Raw genomic sequence first — 15999 nt, forward strand, 5'->3', positions numbered from 1 at the left:
TACTAGCTCTTGCCGCAGCTGTCACTTGGTCAGCTGTCACAAGTCCGCTAGGAGCTTAAGCCAACTTCTATGACCTCTTAGAAGAAGCTTTTTAATTGATGGATGAAAGCTAACTCAAAGGAAGCTAATCTACTTGCGGAAAGAAACTGAAAGCCAAACAGAAACGCAAACCCTAGCAAACCCTAATTCTACCAGCTAGTCCTACTGATGCAAAGATGAGAATGCAAACTACTAAAAGAGATGTCGTTACTTCTATGAAGGTAAAATACATGTGTCTAGACTACCTCTACCTGAAGAAAACATCTTTTTGTATTTTTGAATCAGTTATTAGAATTATCATGCATGTGCTTTTAACTAGCTTTTTACTGTGCAGAGGTGGATCAAGGAGGAGAAATGCTTGGAAAAGGTTGGGAAGGTACAGAGAGGGCCTAAGGGGTCCCTAGCACCCTTCCAAAGAGTTTCACAGAGTTTGGCTATCAAGAAACCTCATTCGTGAGCTTCTACAGGAAGTCTGCAGGGGTTCTATAGGATGTTCTGGGATTTCTACAGGATGTTCTGTAATGGAATTTTGGAGCATGGATGGAGGGAAAAAGGTAGAGGAATGAGTATGGAGGTGAAATAGGGGTGTAAGGGAGTTCAAGACTTAGAGGATGGAGTTGAGGAGAAGGTGTAGATGGCTGGACTTGTTCTAAGAAGACTGGAATAATGCTGCACAAAAGGTAGGGTTATGAGGGCAATGTGGCAACGTGAGGCAAGAAATGAAGTTAGGAGATGGAGAAGATGGAGAAGATGGGTTTGAGGGAGTTGGGCAGATAGAAGAGTGGTACAGGTGCTCTGCAATTTGTTTTTCCAACTGAAACAACAAAGACATGCAATAAAACAAAGATCTAGTTATGCTACCCTAATATGACCTGGCTAACAGTAACGAGAATGGACAACAGCTTTATTTGCAAGGAAACCATGTATATTAACTATGAAATGAAGCATTCAAAGATCTGAACATGTAACCAACCTCTGCAAATGAAAACAACACACTAAGGATTGCATGGTAAAGCAAACTAGTGTTTTTGTTTGGGACAACACGGTTACTTCAACTCCAGCCCCTGATCAAATAAGGAAGAGGTGAAACCAAAAGTGTTTATTGACCCTTTTTTGGAGCCTTTTTCCTGTTATTATCCTACCAATATATTATAAACATGAAAATCTACTTTAACCATCAAAAGAAATCTAAATAACAAAGCAAGATTCAAATCTAAATAGTAGATTTTATTCTAAGAATGCAGCAAAAACACATAAAGATAAACAAAGGAGGTACTGGGTGCTTGAGATGGGCCCAACCCCAAGAGCTGCAGCCTCCTAAGAGAGATTTAGAGCTGGTGCAAAGCTGGATTCATCTTTATTGATCAAGAAATGTTACATTCCAAAAACTGTCCACAAGGAGAACTTGAAAATGTGCTGAAAGCAAAGCTAGTCTACTGCCTAAAAATCGAACTACAAAATGACTACAAAATGACTATAAAGTGACTAAATACTGGCTACAAAATGACTAACCAGTAGCTAACCAAAATGAGGCCCTAAGCCTTCTTATTTATACAAATTGAGGACCCCAACAATCGTCCTAAACTTTAGGGACTCGACTGCCCAAAACTTGTAGTTAACAGCAGTCCTACTTGACTTGCTTGGCTGCCCTTGTGTTAATTGATTTGGTGGCTTTGAACTCCGAGCTGATGGTGGAGAATTCGAGGTAAGGGCCCATAAATGAAGGGGACACCTTCCTACAAATCCCCTCCCTTGTTCTCCCACGAATTTGGCTGCCAAGTGCTCATTAAAACCTTCAATTTTGTCTCCAAATTGACCAAAAAGGCTACACAAAGCACCCATTAGACTTGTTGGCATAATGACTAACCCAATTCACTCTATTAGCATAAATATAATAAAAAACATGCAATAAACTAATGAGAATGGTGGATTAAGTCGAATTAGGAGGTTGAATGAGCCCAAATAATTATCCATTTTTGGGGCTCATCACTTGGTATCCATTAGAGACCATAGGCTAGACTAGAAGGTATTGAGGAAATTTTTGTCCCTATATAAAATAATTGCATGAGGTATCCCAAAATTAACCCAAACATGCTCAAAGAAGAGTTTAGCATTGGCTTCAACCATGATATTATTCTTGTATGGTGCTAAAATGGCCATCTTTGAGAACTGGTTCAAAAAACATAAGCAAAAAATGCTACCATTCTTGGTGGAGGGAAAACTTGACATGTAATCCATGGAGATTGAATCCAAAGGATTTTTAAAGGTATGTAGAGGAGTGTATAACTCCTACTTCTTGATGGTTAGTTTAGCAATGGTGTATCAAGTGCACAAATTCATATACCAATGGACATCATGTCAAAGCTTTGGCTAGTGGAAATATTTCTTAAGTACTATATTATCTTCTCCACACAAAAGATGTCCTTCCACCTAACAATAATGTGCCTCCCATATCATCTTGGCATGCTCACTTAAAAGAAAAAAAGGTGGCCTAGGTAGCACAATAATGCATCTTGGAGGTGGAAGTCTAAAACTTGTTAACTTGTTATCAATGTCTAGTATGTGGCAGTGAATTCAAAGTTTCTATTGTATAATTGTGGCCATCTAGAGGTATTATGCGCACAAAAAATAAAAACTACAGTTAGTGTACAATCGGGGTCCAATTGATGCAATATGCAACATGATTAGTGATACCCTTCTTTCATTTGATGTTTAAGTGGAACTGTTGCATGTATGTGGACCATTTATAATGGAAGACATTATATAACTGCCCTTGTGTCTACATGAATTGTAGAGGTCTGTGATCAATATGGATTATTGTCTCCTTCCCTAGAATATAATGCTTCCACTATCAGCTTGTCTGAACAATGGAGTACATCTCCTTGTTATAGGAGGGGTATCTCCAAATGGTATCAATGAGTGTTTCATTATGATAGTTCGCTAGATGTCCTTGTTGAGAAGGGATTGCACTGATAGCATGGTCAAAGGAATTTTTCTCAATCTAAAATTCTTTTTGTAGGTATAAAAAGGTTAGTACTAATGCAGAGGAAATGTGGTGCTTTAGACCCTCAAATGCTTTTTGTTGTGAATTAGAATGTAATTTTTCTTTTTCTTCACCCTTGGTCACTTGAATGAAGGCCAAGTGATATGAAATAACCCTAAAATAAACCTCCAATATAATTTATCAAGGCTCAAGAAGTGACAGAGCTCTATTAGAGTCATTGGGGTTGGCCAATCCTAAATGAATTGGATCTTAGTTGGGTTTCATTTACCCCATGTTCATCTAAAATGTATCCCAAATATTTAATTCTCTACATGTGAAATGGGCATTTCTCCATATTTTCATGCAACTTGTGTTGTCACAAGGTGTGCAAGGCCTATTGAATGTGCTACAAATGCTTTTATTTGATTTTATTAAATATGAGGATTCCATTTTATGTATAACCACAAAATAATTTGTGAATGATTGCAGGATATAATCCATCATCCTCATGAACATTTTTGTTGCATTATTCAAGCCTAAGGATATGAACAACCACTCAAAAAGTCCTTTAGATTTGAAATTTGTCTTCCATGCATCTATTTTTTCAATTGGAACTTGATGGTATCCTAACTTCAGATCAATTTTACAAAATAATTCAGCACCCTTAAGCTAATTAAAAATTTCATCAATAAATGGGTCTCATATGTGTTCTTGACAATGATTTTGTTTAGGGATTTATAATCAATATAGAGTCTCCATGTCCCATCCTTATTCAACACCAACACAAGTGGACTTTGTCAAAGTGAGGAGCTTGATCAAATGTGGCCTTTTTGGATGATCTCATGAATCTGAAATTTTATTTTCTTATCTCCAAGACACGACATCTATATATTGGGCCATTATTTAAAGGATCACCAAGTATCAGGTCAATTGAGTTTTTGACCTAGTAGTGCATAGGTAGCCTCACGGGTGGAGCAAAGATATCTCTATATGTCTCTACAATATTTTCCACCTACACCTATTGTATAAAGAGACCCAGTGTTGATGTTGTGGTGGTTATAGTTACCTTATTTTTACCTTTTGAATGAACCATGAAGGGGACAACTATTATAGTCTAAGAGAATACCTTTTAGAATTGTTTTTCTTATATCAGTTAGAACTAGATTTGGTACCTTTTTTAGCTAACCTCCTATATAAACGATGACACTATGAGGACTATAATCATAAACATCAAGATGTTTCCACATATCAGGATATCCTAAAATAACATGACAAACTTTGAGTGGAGAAACATCACAAAATACCTCATATTTGAAGGGACTGATGCCATAGGACATAAAACATTGTTGGTTGACACAAATTTTTCATTCATTTCTCAACCAACTAATGGTGTATGGTTGGGGGTGTGTCATTAATCAATATATTGATGACCTTTTCTAAGATCACTCTCTTCTGGCTCTCACTACCAATGATTAAATGTAGTGGCATATCCTTCACCCACATTTGTGAATGGAAGAGGAACTCCCCCACTTTAGGCTCCTCTAGCGCTTATAGTTATATCTTTGTGATCACAATCACAGCATTAAGTTATGCATCAACGATTTTCTTTCCTTTATCCTATTTTGAATTAGAATTAGATCTAGATTCTATTTCATTTACTTTAATCTTTTCCAACAATGATTTTTTCGAGTGGAATTCATCAATGTTGTGCTAGGGGTTTTTGTGGAACTCACACCAATTTCTAGTGTCATTTTTAAAATTCCCATTACCCTTCATTGTCTATGACTTGGTATGGTTGTCTTGAGATTGGATTTCCTTACTCTGTCATTTATTTTACAAGTTTAGGTTGTCTTTTCCATGCTTCTATTGTGGTGGATTTGCAAACTGGAACTCTCACTCACCTTTGCTTCAATTTTTTCTCAATTTTGATAGCATATTGATAAACAACTCCCAATAAGGATATGTCTAAAAAATACATATCCATTTAGGTGTACCTATGTAGGCCACTATAATACTTCAAAGGAAAGTGTTACCAAGATTTTGTACTAGAAAAAAAATTATACATGTAGTGGGAATATTGAGCAGGTATGTGTGAAAATTACGAAAGGAGAATTTGGGAAACAATAAAGAGGGTTTTTAGGTATTTGTGTGGCACTAATAGTTATGGATTTTTCTACCAAGTAAGACCATGTTTAGATAGAATTTTGGACATATATGAATTTATTGATACAAACTAGGATGCATATCTAGATCACATAATATCACTAGGTGGGTATGTGTTTAACCTATTTGGAGGAGAAATTATTTGGATGAGCAATGATAGTTTGTAGTGGCACTCTCAAATACAAAATATGAATACATGGTAGCCACTCATGCAAGAAAGAAAGTAATATGGTTACATATATTTTGTTTAGGTATTAGGTTGCTACAATAATTTATAAGGATAGATTGCAATAGTTAGAGTGCAATTTTCCTTGCAAAGAACCAATCGTATCATTATAAGACAAAGAATATTTATGTTTAGTATAACTTTGTGAGAGATATGATTGAAGGCAAGAAGTGAAGAAGAATCACAAAGCCATATAACCATATGCACAGCAAATTAAACACAAAAATTAAACTGGCGGAAAAGGGAGAGAGCCATCATGTGGTCTCTCATGCTCATGTAATTCACATTATTCAAAAAATTTAATAATACATTTAAATACATGAGTAAGTGGTCTTATGATAGTGCGTCTATCTTAGACTCACTTGGTTGAAACAATTTCTCAACTTACACACTAATTTAGGAGAGCTAGTTGGAGAGAATCTCTCATCCAAACTAGACTCCTTAGTTTGAGGAATTCTCATGATTTTATTTATTTAATTTAATAATTGGATTTATTATTGATTTTTAAGAGAGTGAGGCTAACATTCCTCCCCAATGATAAATCCAAAATGAACAAGGAACCATCTTCCAATTTCTCAAGTTTATCCTTGAAAAACATTTGCCTGAAAAACCACCAAAGTTGGATGTTGAAGAAACTACAATATGAAGAGACCATGAGTTAGCTTCATGACTGATTCATCTGAATGTCACTTGACAACTCCATCATGTGCCAAGCCACAAAAGGATCCAACTATCCTTTTCTTGAAAACAACATCCATTATCCACTGACACAATTTGATGAATGCCCACTGGCGTATTTGTTGATGATGATCGCCCACTGGCTGATGGAGATGCCCACTAGTTGCTTCGCTGATGTTGTTGATACTTTCAGTTTGAAAACCACTTGTCAATTTCATTGAAATTTTACCCCCTTTGTCAGCTGAAAGGAGAGGCAATCCTCTCCAAAATATATTTGAATCCCCCCTGTAGGTGGAGGAGTATTTCACTGGTGTACACTGCCATTCAACTGCACGAGAGTACCATCTTCATTTGATTGTTGGCTGCAATATGTGTGAGTGAATTTGATTGTAAAACTTGGACAATCTTCTAGCTGTGGATGACCATTCCCAGGGATCAATCTATGAATAATTTATCTTCAATTTGGATGACTGTCATTGGTTGCAACATTTCTTTGATGTATGATTTGACTTGCCACAATGGCTACAAGGATGGAGATCAAAACATTGGTTTTCCAAATGATCGGTTCTTTGAAAATGAGAACATTTTGGTTTGTCTACAACTTGAGTTTGTGTGCATTTTTGTTTGTCTGCAAATTCAGTTTGTGCGCATTGACATCGGTCTGCAAGTTGCTGAGAACTTGCTGAGGTGATTTGTTCAAGTAATCCGGCACTGAAAAATTGAATGGGCTTTGAATAATCAGGGATATGTAAGTTGTTGTTATCTTTGACATATCCTACGCCGCGTCGATTTCGATTACTTTGAATTTCTTCCCATGGCTTGATGATGGGTTTGGAAGAAAGTTGAACTGGAACAACTTCAACACTTGAAGTTGGTTGTATGAATGAAGTCGAATGATTAGCTGTCTCTGGATTGGTCAAATATTTGGAAGCAACAAGCTTCTCTTGCAACTCATTTGTTTGCAGTTGCGACTCCAATTGAAGGAACTCAATCGTTTCATGTGCATGTTGAATATACACTTGAATGTCAGCAAGAGTGTTTTTGATGGTGTGCACCATGTCACCGACTAATGATAACATTAAATTGTTAATAATTTGGGACAATTGAATGTTTGTCACCATGTTACCTTGCTTACTTTGAAGTCAGGATCGCTTGTCGTAGAAGTTGTGCTTGAAAAAATTGCTCACTTGAGTCGATCACTGAAATGACATGCTCGCGTGTACTGGTTGTTGATTGTTGATGCTTTTAAACACTTGCTTGAACTGTTGATTGTACGCTCGCTTGATGACGATTTCTTTTCTTGAATGAAACGTTAGGAATGCTTTAATGAACTTTACACAGGCTTTCTTGTTGTGCGTTAAACTGTTATACTTGATTTGGTTACTTGACACACTCGCTTGATCTTAGGTCGCTTGCTGTAGACACATGCATGTTTTGATGCTTACTTGAAGATTAGTGTCCATGCTCATTTGAAGATGATTGCTTGCTTGATTATGTGCTTGAACGTGCTTGATTGTTTTATGTGTACTTGAATGAAATACTCACTCTTCCTTGCTTGATTGTTTTATGAACACGTTCACTTGTTTGATTGTTGTTATGAACAAACTTGCTTGCTTGATTGTACTTGCTTGAAATACTTGTTGTCTTGAACTCTTGTGTGATTATTGCACTTAGTGATGCACTGAATGTGCTAAAAAAAATGATGGGTGTCGAACACTGTTGAAAATGCACCCAAATGATAAATGTTCAAGTGACAACTGACTTGACTTAATGTATGCACTGTAACAAATCAAATGAGGGTGTCGGTTACAACCGAAAATTCACCCGGACAATTCAGTTTAAAACAGGTTTATTTGCAAGTGAAACAAAAGTGTTGTTGATGTCATTAGGCTTGAAGTGCTTGATTTGTAGCATCCTTAACTTGATTTCTTTGATTACATGATGTGAAATATTCTTGCTTGGAAGATCATCTTTATCAAGTTGATGATGTGACACTTTGTGCTTGTGTACTTAAGCTTATACGTAAGCTTGCTTATGTGCATGTAGTTGTTTAAGCATAATATAAAGAGAGTGTTTTGATAATCTAAACACAAGGCATGCACATGCATTCATTACACACTGTGTACCTAAGATCCCCTTATTCAATTTCGGGCAGATCTAGGACACAAACACCACAAAAAATATGTCTTTATTAAATAGTGAATTACATGAACCTTCACCTTCAAAACATCGTGAATGAAATTTTGCAAACAATGAGAATGCCACGCTCACACAGCCCCTTGTCTTCAAAAATAAAAGTACACTCTGCTAAAAAGATTTATTGAAAATACAACAATGAGCTTCCCTTTTAAAAATCTTCACTTATCGCTCCAAAATTAAAAAATATGCACCTTATGACTCCACAAAAGCACTAATGGCTCCATGACATAAAAAATTTCAAATACTCCTTATCTCTCCAAAATAAAAAATTTAATGCACCTTATGCACTAATCCTCTTTCTTATGTCACTCCTTATATCTCCCAAAATTCACTCATTTAATTTTTAAAAAATATAACTTATTTCTCCAAAGGCTTGATATCACTTTATATAAAAAATCACGTTATGATGTAACTTTAAAAAGTGAAATAAAGTGTATGAAGTCACTTATACAAGTGAAATGATTTCAAAAATTAAAATTTTGTGCTAGTTCCCTTTAAAAAAATGCACACCTTTAATCCAGTCCTCCTCCACGCAGGTTTCAGAAGGTGTAGAAGCTGCAAATGCCAGGCTCATTTAGCAGCTAAAGGCTTAGATACTTTTGACCAAACTCAGAGCCAATGACTCGAATGTTATTGGTGATGATATTTCAAGCATAGTATTCCACTAGTGGAAACAATACTTAATAATATTTTGACTCCTAAAAGTTAGAGAATTGATTCTTTGAAATTTAAATGCCCAACGAGATCTGCAACAGGCACACTCTCTTTAAGCAATGGCAGCGATTTCCAGGTAGCTATTTCTTCATGCAGGCTCCAATCTTTCATGATCCACCTTGTTCATGTAGTGCTGTAGTAGATGGTGACTCCTGGAATCTCTTCCAACACATATCCCTTGTATTCTTGAACAACTACACATCCAATCTGATAGATAATGATGGTGGAAAGAGGGGAAAGAAAATTCGATTAGGAACATGGGGAAAACAGAAAACTTCGCCCAGCACGCGCGTGCACTGCGTGGACTCTAGCTTGAATAGTGCCTCTCGATCCAGCCATCGAGCGCTCTATCCCCTGTAAGAATAGTAGTGGCAATGAAGACCGAGATTTCGTCACCGTTTTAATGAATCCACCTCCTCCTACCCAAAATCCCGATGGCTCCTTCAAAACATGTGGGAGTTGACTTCGATTCTCAGCTTCTTTCATGTCTTTTGACCAACTTGAACATAAAAGTGGAGTTTACTACCGAGGAGTTGGAAACTGCACTGATCACGCCAATCATTGTCTGGCCATCAATAGTTCTTTGAATGTAGCAAGTTGCATGATGACAGAGGCGGTGAAAGAGCTTGTAGGAGTAACAATTTGCGAGAAGGATTTTCTAAATGATACCCTTCGAAAGCAACACCGAGCTATAAACATGCAACAATGGATGGTCTCAGTCTGCATCCATCTCACTGCCCGATTTAGATTCGAGGGTGTCCTTGATAGCAGCTGAATCGAATGAATGTCTTGCATCCAACCAGATTCATCAATGCAATCCCAGAATTAACCATTATCAACCCTTGTTGCAACAATAAACGGTTACTGTTGCATTGAGCGTATGAGATTTATGCAACCTTGATGAGCCACGGTGCCTCTCTTTCGGCACGAACCTCCAAGTAGAGCCACAAGAAAAATCCAATGGAACCCTCACAGGTTGTACATGATTTCTTTCCAATTGATTAACAACTCAATGCATCCATGTTGGTCGCAACAGTTTGTGGCTCTTTCAGTAGTAAGGATCACTTAGGCAAGAAACTATCCACGAGAGTTCGAATATCTCACACATCCTTCACACTACCTTCACAATGATATGATGGTTTTACCAATCAGCATACTAGCTCTGATACCACATGAAGAAGAATCAAAAAACCATATAACCATATTGATAGCAAATTAACACACAAAAATTAAATTGGCGGAAAAGGCAAAAGAGCCATCATGTGGTCTCTCATGCTCATGTAATTCACATTATTTAAAAAAATTAATAATACATTTAAATACATGAGTAAGTGGTCTTAAGATAGTGCGTCTATCTTAGACTCACTTGGTTGAGACAATTTCTCAACTTACACACTAATTTAGGAGAGCTAGTTGGAGAGAATCTCTCATCCAAACTAGACTCCTTAGTTTGCAGAATTCTCATGATTTTATTTATTTAATTTAATAATTGGATTTATTATTGATTTTTAACATAGTGAGGCTAACAAGAAGGTATTATTGTTAAAGGTGGAAAATTTGAATAATGTTTCAAATTAATTCAAAAAATATGTGAGCATTGAGAATTTCTCTTGGTGTAGAGGAGCAATGTGAATTATTGCCTTGGATTGTTGATCATGTACTATTGCAACCCCTTGTATGCAAAGAAAAAAATAAGTAGGAGAATTTTTGGTATGCATTATATTCTTTGTATCACTAACTCCACACATGAATCATTGTGTTGGGTGTGGCTTGCATGATGGTTTGGAGGTAGTGCTCCCAAACAAAAAAGGGTTAATTTTTTGCATTATCTTTTTGTAGTTTCCAATGCATGTTTTTTTCTTTTAGCCATTTTGTGGAACATGGTGGTTCATCCCATGGTTTTGTATTTCAATTTAAGGAACTACAGTTATATTCTAATCCAAATTTAATGGATTGGGATTTTATGGATGTTATGGTATATAAAAATTATATTGTAACACTATAAAGATAGAATATATTGGAAGAGTTTTATTGGTTTTCCCAATTTTGGTTTCTAGGGTAAAATTTATATGTTAAATGTGTGTTGTTTTTGTTCCATTTGATCTCTTCTATTTTTATTAATAATATTTTTGTCGAAATTAATTGTACAAGGTTAAAACTAACACCTCTTTCCATATTAGAAAACAAGAATACTCCTTTTTATCACAAATTTTCAATAATTAAAAATAAATGTTTGGATCAAAAGTATTGCCACTTTGGAGATTACCCAGATGGTTGACCTTTGAGTGTGAGTTCATTGGAAAATGTTAAAAGGTCATAAGGACAAGGAAGTGTCAAGTTTTATATCTATTTGATGTGCATGTTGGTTCCAATGGTAGTGCTCAACCTAATATTTTAGGGCACTAAGGAGGTTGAATTGTGCCCTTAGCCACACTACTCAACTACCTAGGTGCTAGAGAATGGTCTCCTCGAGTACTTTTCTTGATGTACGATAGAAACAAAATGGCTAATTAACTTATCTAAAGCTAGTTTCAAGTATACATAAGGGACCTCCTATATATTCAAAGGTATATTAAAATGAAATTCCATATACAGGTAATGTGGTACTACTTGAAGGTGTACCAATAGGGGCTACATGGGCTTCCAACCAAGTGAAATCATATGTATTTCTTGCACATATTCTTCCTTAACCATAGTTTTACTCAATAATTGGAAAATCGTTGTGTTATTTAAAAATTCCAAACAAATCTTAAAAGTAAAATAAAAATGTGTTTGTTAACCCTAACAAAATATCTTAAAATCAATATAAAATAACTAGTAAAAAGACATAGTTTTCACAATATATGTATCATAAAATGTAATCAGTAAAAATACGAAATTTTTTTCTGCATGTAACTCACTATGTCATATAAATCTTATGAAAATTACAAAGTCTAAAGATTTACTAAAAAACATTATACTGAAAATTATAGGATGGCTCTTTCAAAATTGATTTCAAGATTATTCATAAACCTTATATTCCATAGACAATTTCTAAAAAAAATTATCAAATCAAAACATGAAAATGTTTCTACCTATACAATGATATTTCTCCTCGGTTTCCACAAATTTTCACTATCTAAAACTTATAAATTCATTTATAATGAAAATTCCAATATGTCTCATTTAAAATGATTTTAGGATTAGTCACAAACCTTATCTTTTATAAGCTAGACTATTGAATTATAATGAACCATAATTTGAGATTTTGAACACATGTATCCTGATATTTTACCTTGGCCTATGAAATATTTTATTATCTAAAATTTCCCATAAAAAATGTTATAGTGAAAATGTCAAGATGTCTTAGATGAAAAAGAAAAATCCTAGGATCATAACCCTGATACCAAATGTTATGATCCAAGCACCTTGAAAATGGTAAAAATCAATGAATGAAATCCAATTCAAGGGATAACTCATTTTACAATTAGTCCAATATACAAGAAAATATATGATAATCCTATGACTATTTTTAATTGGTATATATATATATATATATATATATATATATATATATATATATATATATATATATATATATATATATATATATATATATATATATATATATATATATATATATATATATATATATATATATATATATATATATATATATATATATATATATATATATATATATACCTATATATATATATATATATATATATATATATATACATATTCTATATATATATTCAACCTAATAATATAATAGTAGAAATGTATTGATTCAATATGTATGGAATAATAAGGATTTATGCTTCACATGGGGCTTTTTCTTAGGGCTTACAATGAGTTACAGACAATAGGCATCACCTTTAATACACCATGGATATTCCATGGCTCATTATCATTTCACCATGTAATTGATATCATTCTTGCAAACTAGACCATAAAAAAAGCATCCATAGGGACCCACCCTCATCAATCAAACATCTATATCCATATACATATTCTATTATACATAAAGAATTTAGTTGGCTAAATGGATATATATACCACTTTCACATATGGTATCACATATCAAATCTTAATACAATTCAATAAATAAATAAATTTATCACTACAACAATATTCAATATGTGATTGGGAAACCATCATAAAAATAATAAATAACACTTATATGGGAAGGAGCCTTTTCCACATAACCATAGGCTCAGTTTCACATCAACTTTCTACAATTGGTCAAGCCCTAGCCTAGTCATGATACCATAAGGGGGAATTGATGCTTAGGTAAATGGGATGGATGAAGGAAACTCTCCTTCATAGACATGAGATAGTAAAATAACTTTTTTACCTACTAATCATGGGGTCTCCACAATGTCTAGATGCCCCTTAACTATCTAACAAATAAAATATTAAAATCCCTTCATTGATCTATTGTCCCTCGGTGATTTCCTTGTCCATTTCTTATCATGCTCACCTAACACATATAGAATCATGACCGCCTCTATCCAAATAGGTTCTAAATCTCTTTTGTGAGTGTTTAACAAGAAAAAAACATTTTTGGTGAACCCGTGACACCTTAGCAATGATCCAATTCATGATTGCCACTTTTATGGTTATGTTTTGGAACCCAAAGCATGGTCTATTTTCTCAAAATTCCCCAGCCAACATTCCAATCAGGGATGAAAACATTCTCCTTATAATTCTACCTCTCTAAACACACGTGTCTTAGTATTCTCTGTGTGTGGTTGAATGAATCTATGGGTGATTGATCATCATAATTTTTTCCATTCCCCCACACCAATTGTGAGTCACTCTCAAAATTTAAAATAGATACTTTCACATATTTCCCGTTGAATTCTAAGGGATCTTCGAAGCTACCACCCAGAACCCATAATTGTTGTTGGTGGTTTCTTTATATACCCAATGCTTCATATAGTGATTTTGGGGATGGGGAAAGTTTAAACAAATAAATTTAAATTTAATTTTTTGCAAAAAAAAATTGATTATGGTTTTTTTCTATCTATATAAGGTAAGGCTAATTCCCATAACCCCTTCACCAATTCACACTTGCAATATAATAGTTTTTATCTTCTCTCACATTCCCAGTCAATTGTCCAACATATTTAATGAAAAATATTACATAGACATTGTTTTTAATTTCCTAGTTTGCTTCATTGTGAAAATGATATATAAATGTCAATACATGCGATAAAAATATAATTAAGTATAATTATCCAAGGGACAAAAAAGGGGTGGTTAATTTTTTATCTTTAGCATTCATCATCTCATATATGTCACACACATATAATCATCATGAGATGGAAAAATCAAATTTACCAAGTATGAGATTCTATCTCCTGAAGGTGGGCTTGGACACGTGCTCAGGTTCATGGTGTCAATAAACTCTAGATAACATGATATAATGGTTTACGGTGCTACTCTATGATGTTGGTGGTAGGAATGGTGGTATCCAATACTCTTTCTCCATCCCATAAAGTTGGCAATATCCACATGTAGGTTATCAGGGTGTCATGGTTCCTAGCATGGTGTTTATGGAGTTGGTATGCTCACGCTTGCTTCTTAGCAGTGAGAAGTTGGTGGTCTCATGCAGACAGTAACTTGTGGTATTTTTTATTAGTGGATCTACGGTTCATGTGGCATGTGGATCGTGGCCTTGTTTCTGGTCCATGGTTCTTGGTTCACGGCTTCTGGTTGGTCCCATCTCCTAATATGGTTCACCATTAAATTTTAATTATAAATGGATAGGCTCTTTCAGTTTTGGCACTGTATATATGGTTTTGTATAAAAGAACCAACATTTTTATATATCCTTGCAAAGCAACTTGGGCTTTGGCCACCTTTTCATTTTGTATGACAAGCTTATCAAGCAAAAAAATTTCAATCTTAAGAAACTCAATTTGTGTTACTAGGTCAGCTTCCCAATAGGTTGGCCAGCAACACAGAGACCCATTTTATTATGTAATGTTTTTATTGAGTAATACAAAGTCGAGCTTCACACAAAAAAATATTTTAAATCCTAATGTTTGGTTCTTTCAAGAACATGTATCAATATTCCTTATGGGCTTACACCATTTCCATATCCAATACTACTCTTCTTGTAATATATCTCAACTTCTAGTTAGTCAAACAAACTTTTAATATTCTTGCACATCATTCATTTGTTGCAGACATGTGAACTGATCATAAAATTGTATCATTCTGACAATTCAATCACTCTTGTTTTTTAATCATATTAAATCAAATGCAGTTGTCATTCCTTATTCATGCATTATCACCACACTTATATTTCATAATCCTTCAACCCATACACAACACCAAGAATATAATCATTTAGTGCTCTTCAATGTCATAAAAAGGTTGCAATCCAAACATTGATTACAAGTAGGAAAACCATTGAGAATTGGATAACATGATATCCGTTCCATATCCAATCTCATCATGGTCTCACACATCGCTAGCTCTATTGGCTTCTAATTCTTATAATAGGAATATATCTCCTAACTTACTTGGTATAAACTCACAAAAAATTATAGCATAACATGCCACTAAATGTCACATGATTTCATTCAATCATTAAACAAAATTTATATGTCCAAGGACTTATTCCTTTACCACATCTAGTGGAGTGTCTATGAATTCAAATATTAAATTTTGATAAATGTGATATTTACCTCAATTCTCTTCAACATCATACACAACCAAATTCATACTGACATAGTTTTTATGAAATTATTTGATGTCATATGGTTAGTTTATATCTTTTAAAGGATCACTCACTCCCTTCAAAAACATCTACATCAACATTCTACCATTCTCATTTGTCTTCATACATGTGGATGTCCTATGTAGTGATGAAATCATCAACATTGTCAACCATTCTATTAACCATTTTCTTGGACACAGAATCTATAGGGTCACACCTTACCAACCATCAATAATATAGAGAATGTCACACTGAACACTAATACTCAATTTTTTCATTTTAT

Source organism: Pinus tabuliformis, chromosome 5_1 (genome assembly GCF_031772625.1).
Source record: "Pinus tabuliformis cultivar Carrire ecotype Pingquan chromosome 5_1, CPIR1, whole genome shotgun sequence".
NCBI lineage: Eukaryota > Viridiplantae > Streptophyta > Pinopsida > Pinales > Pinaceae > Pinus > Pinus tabuliformis.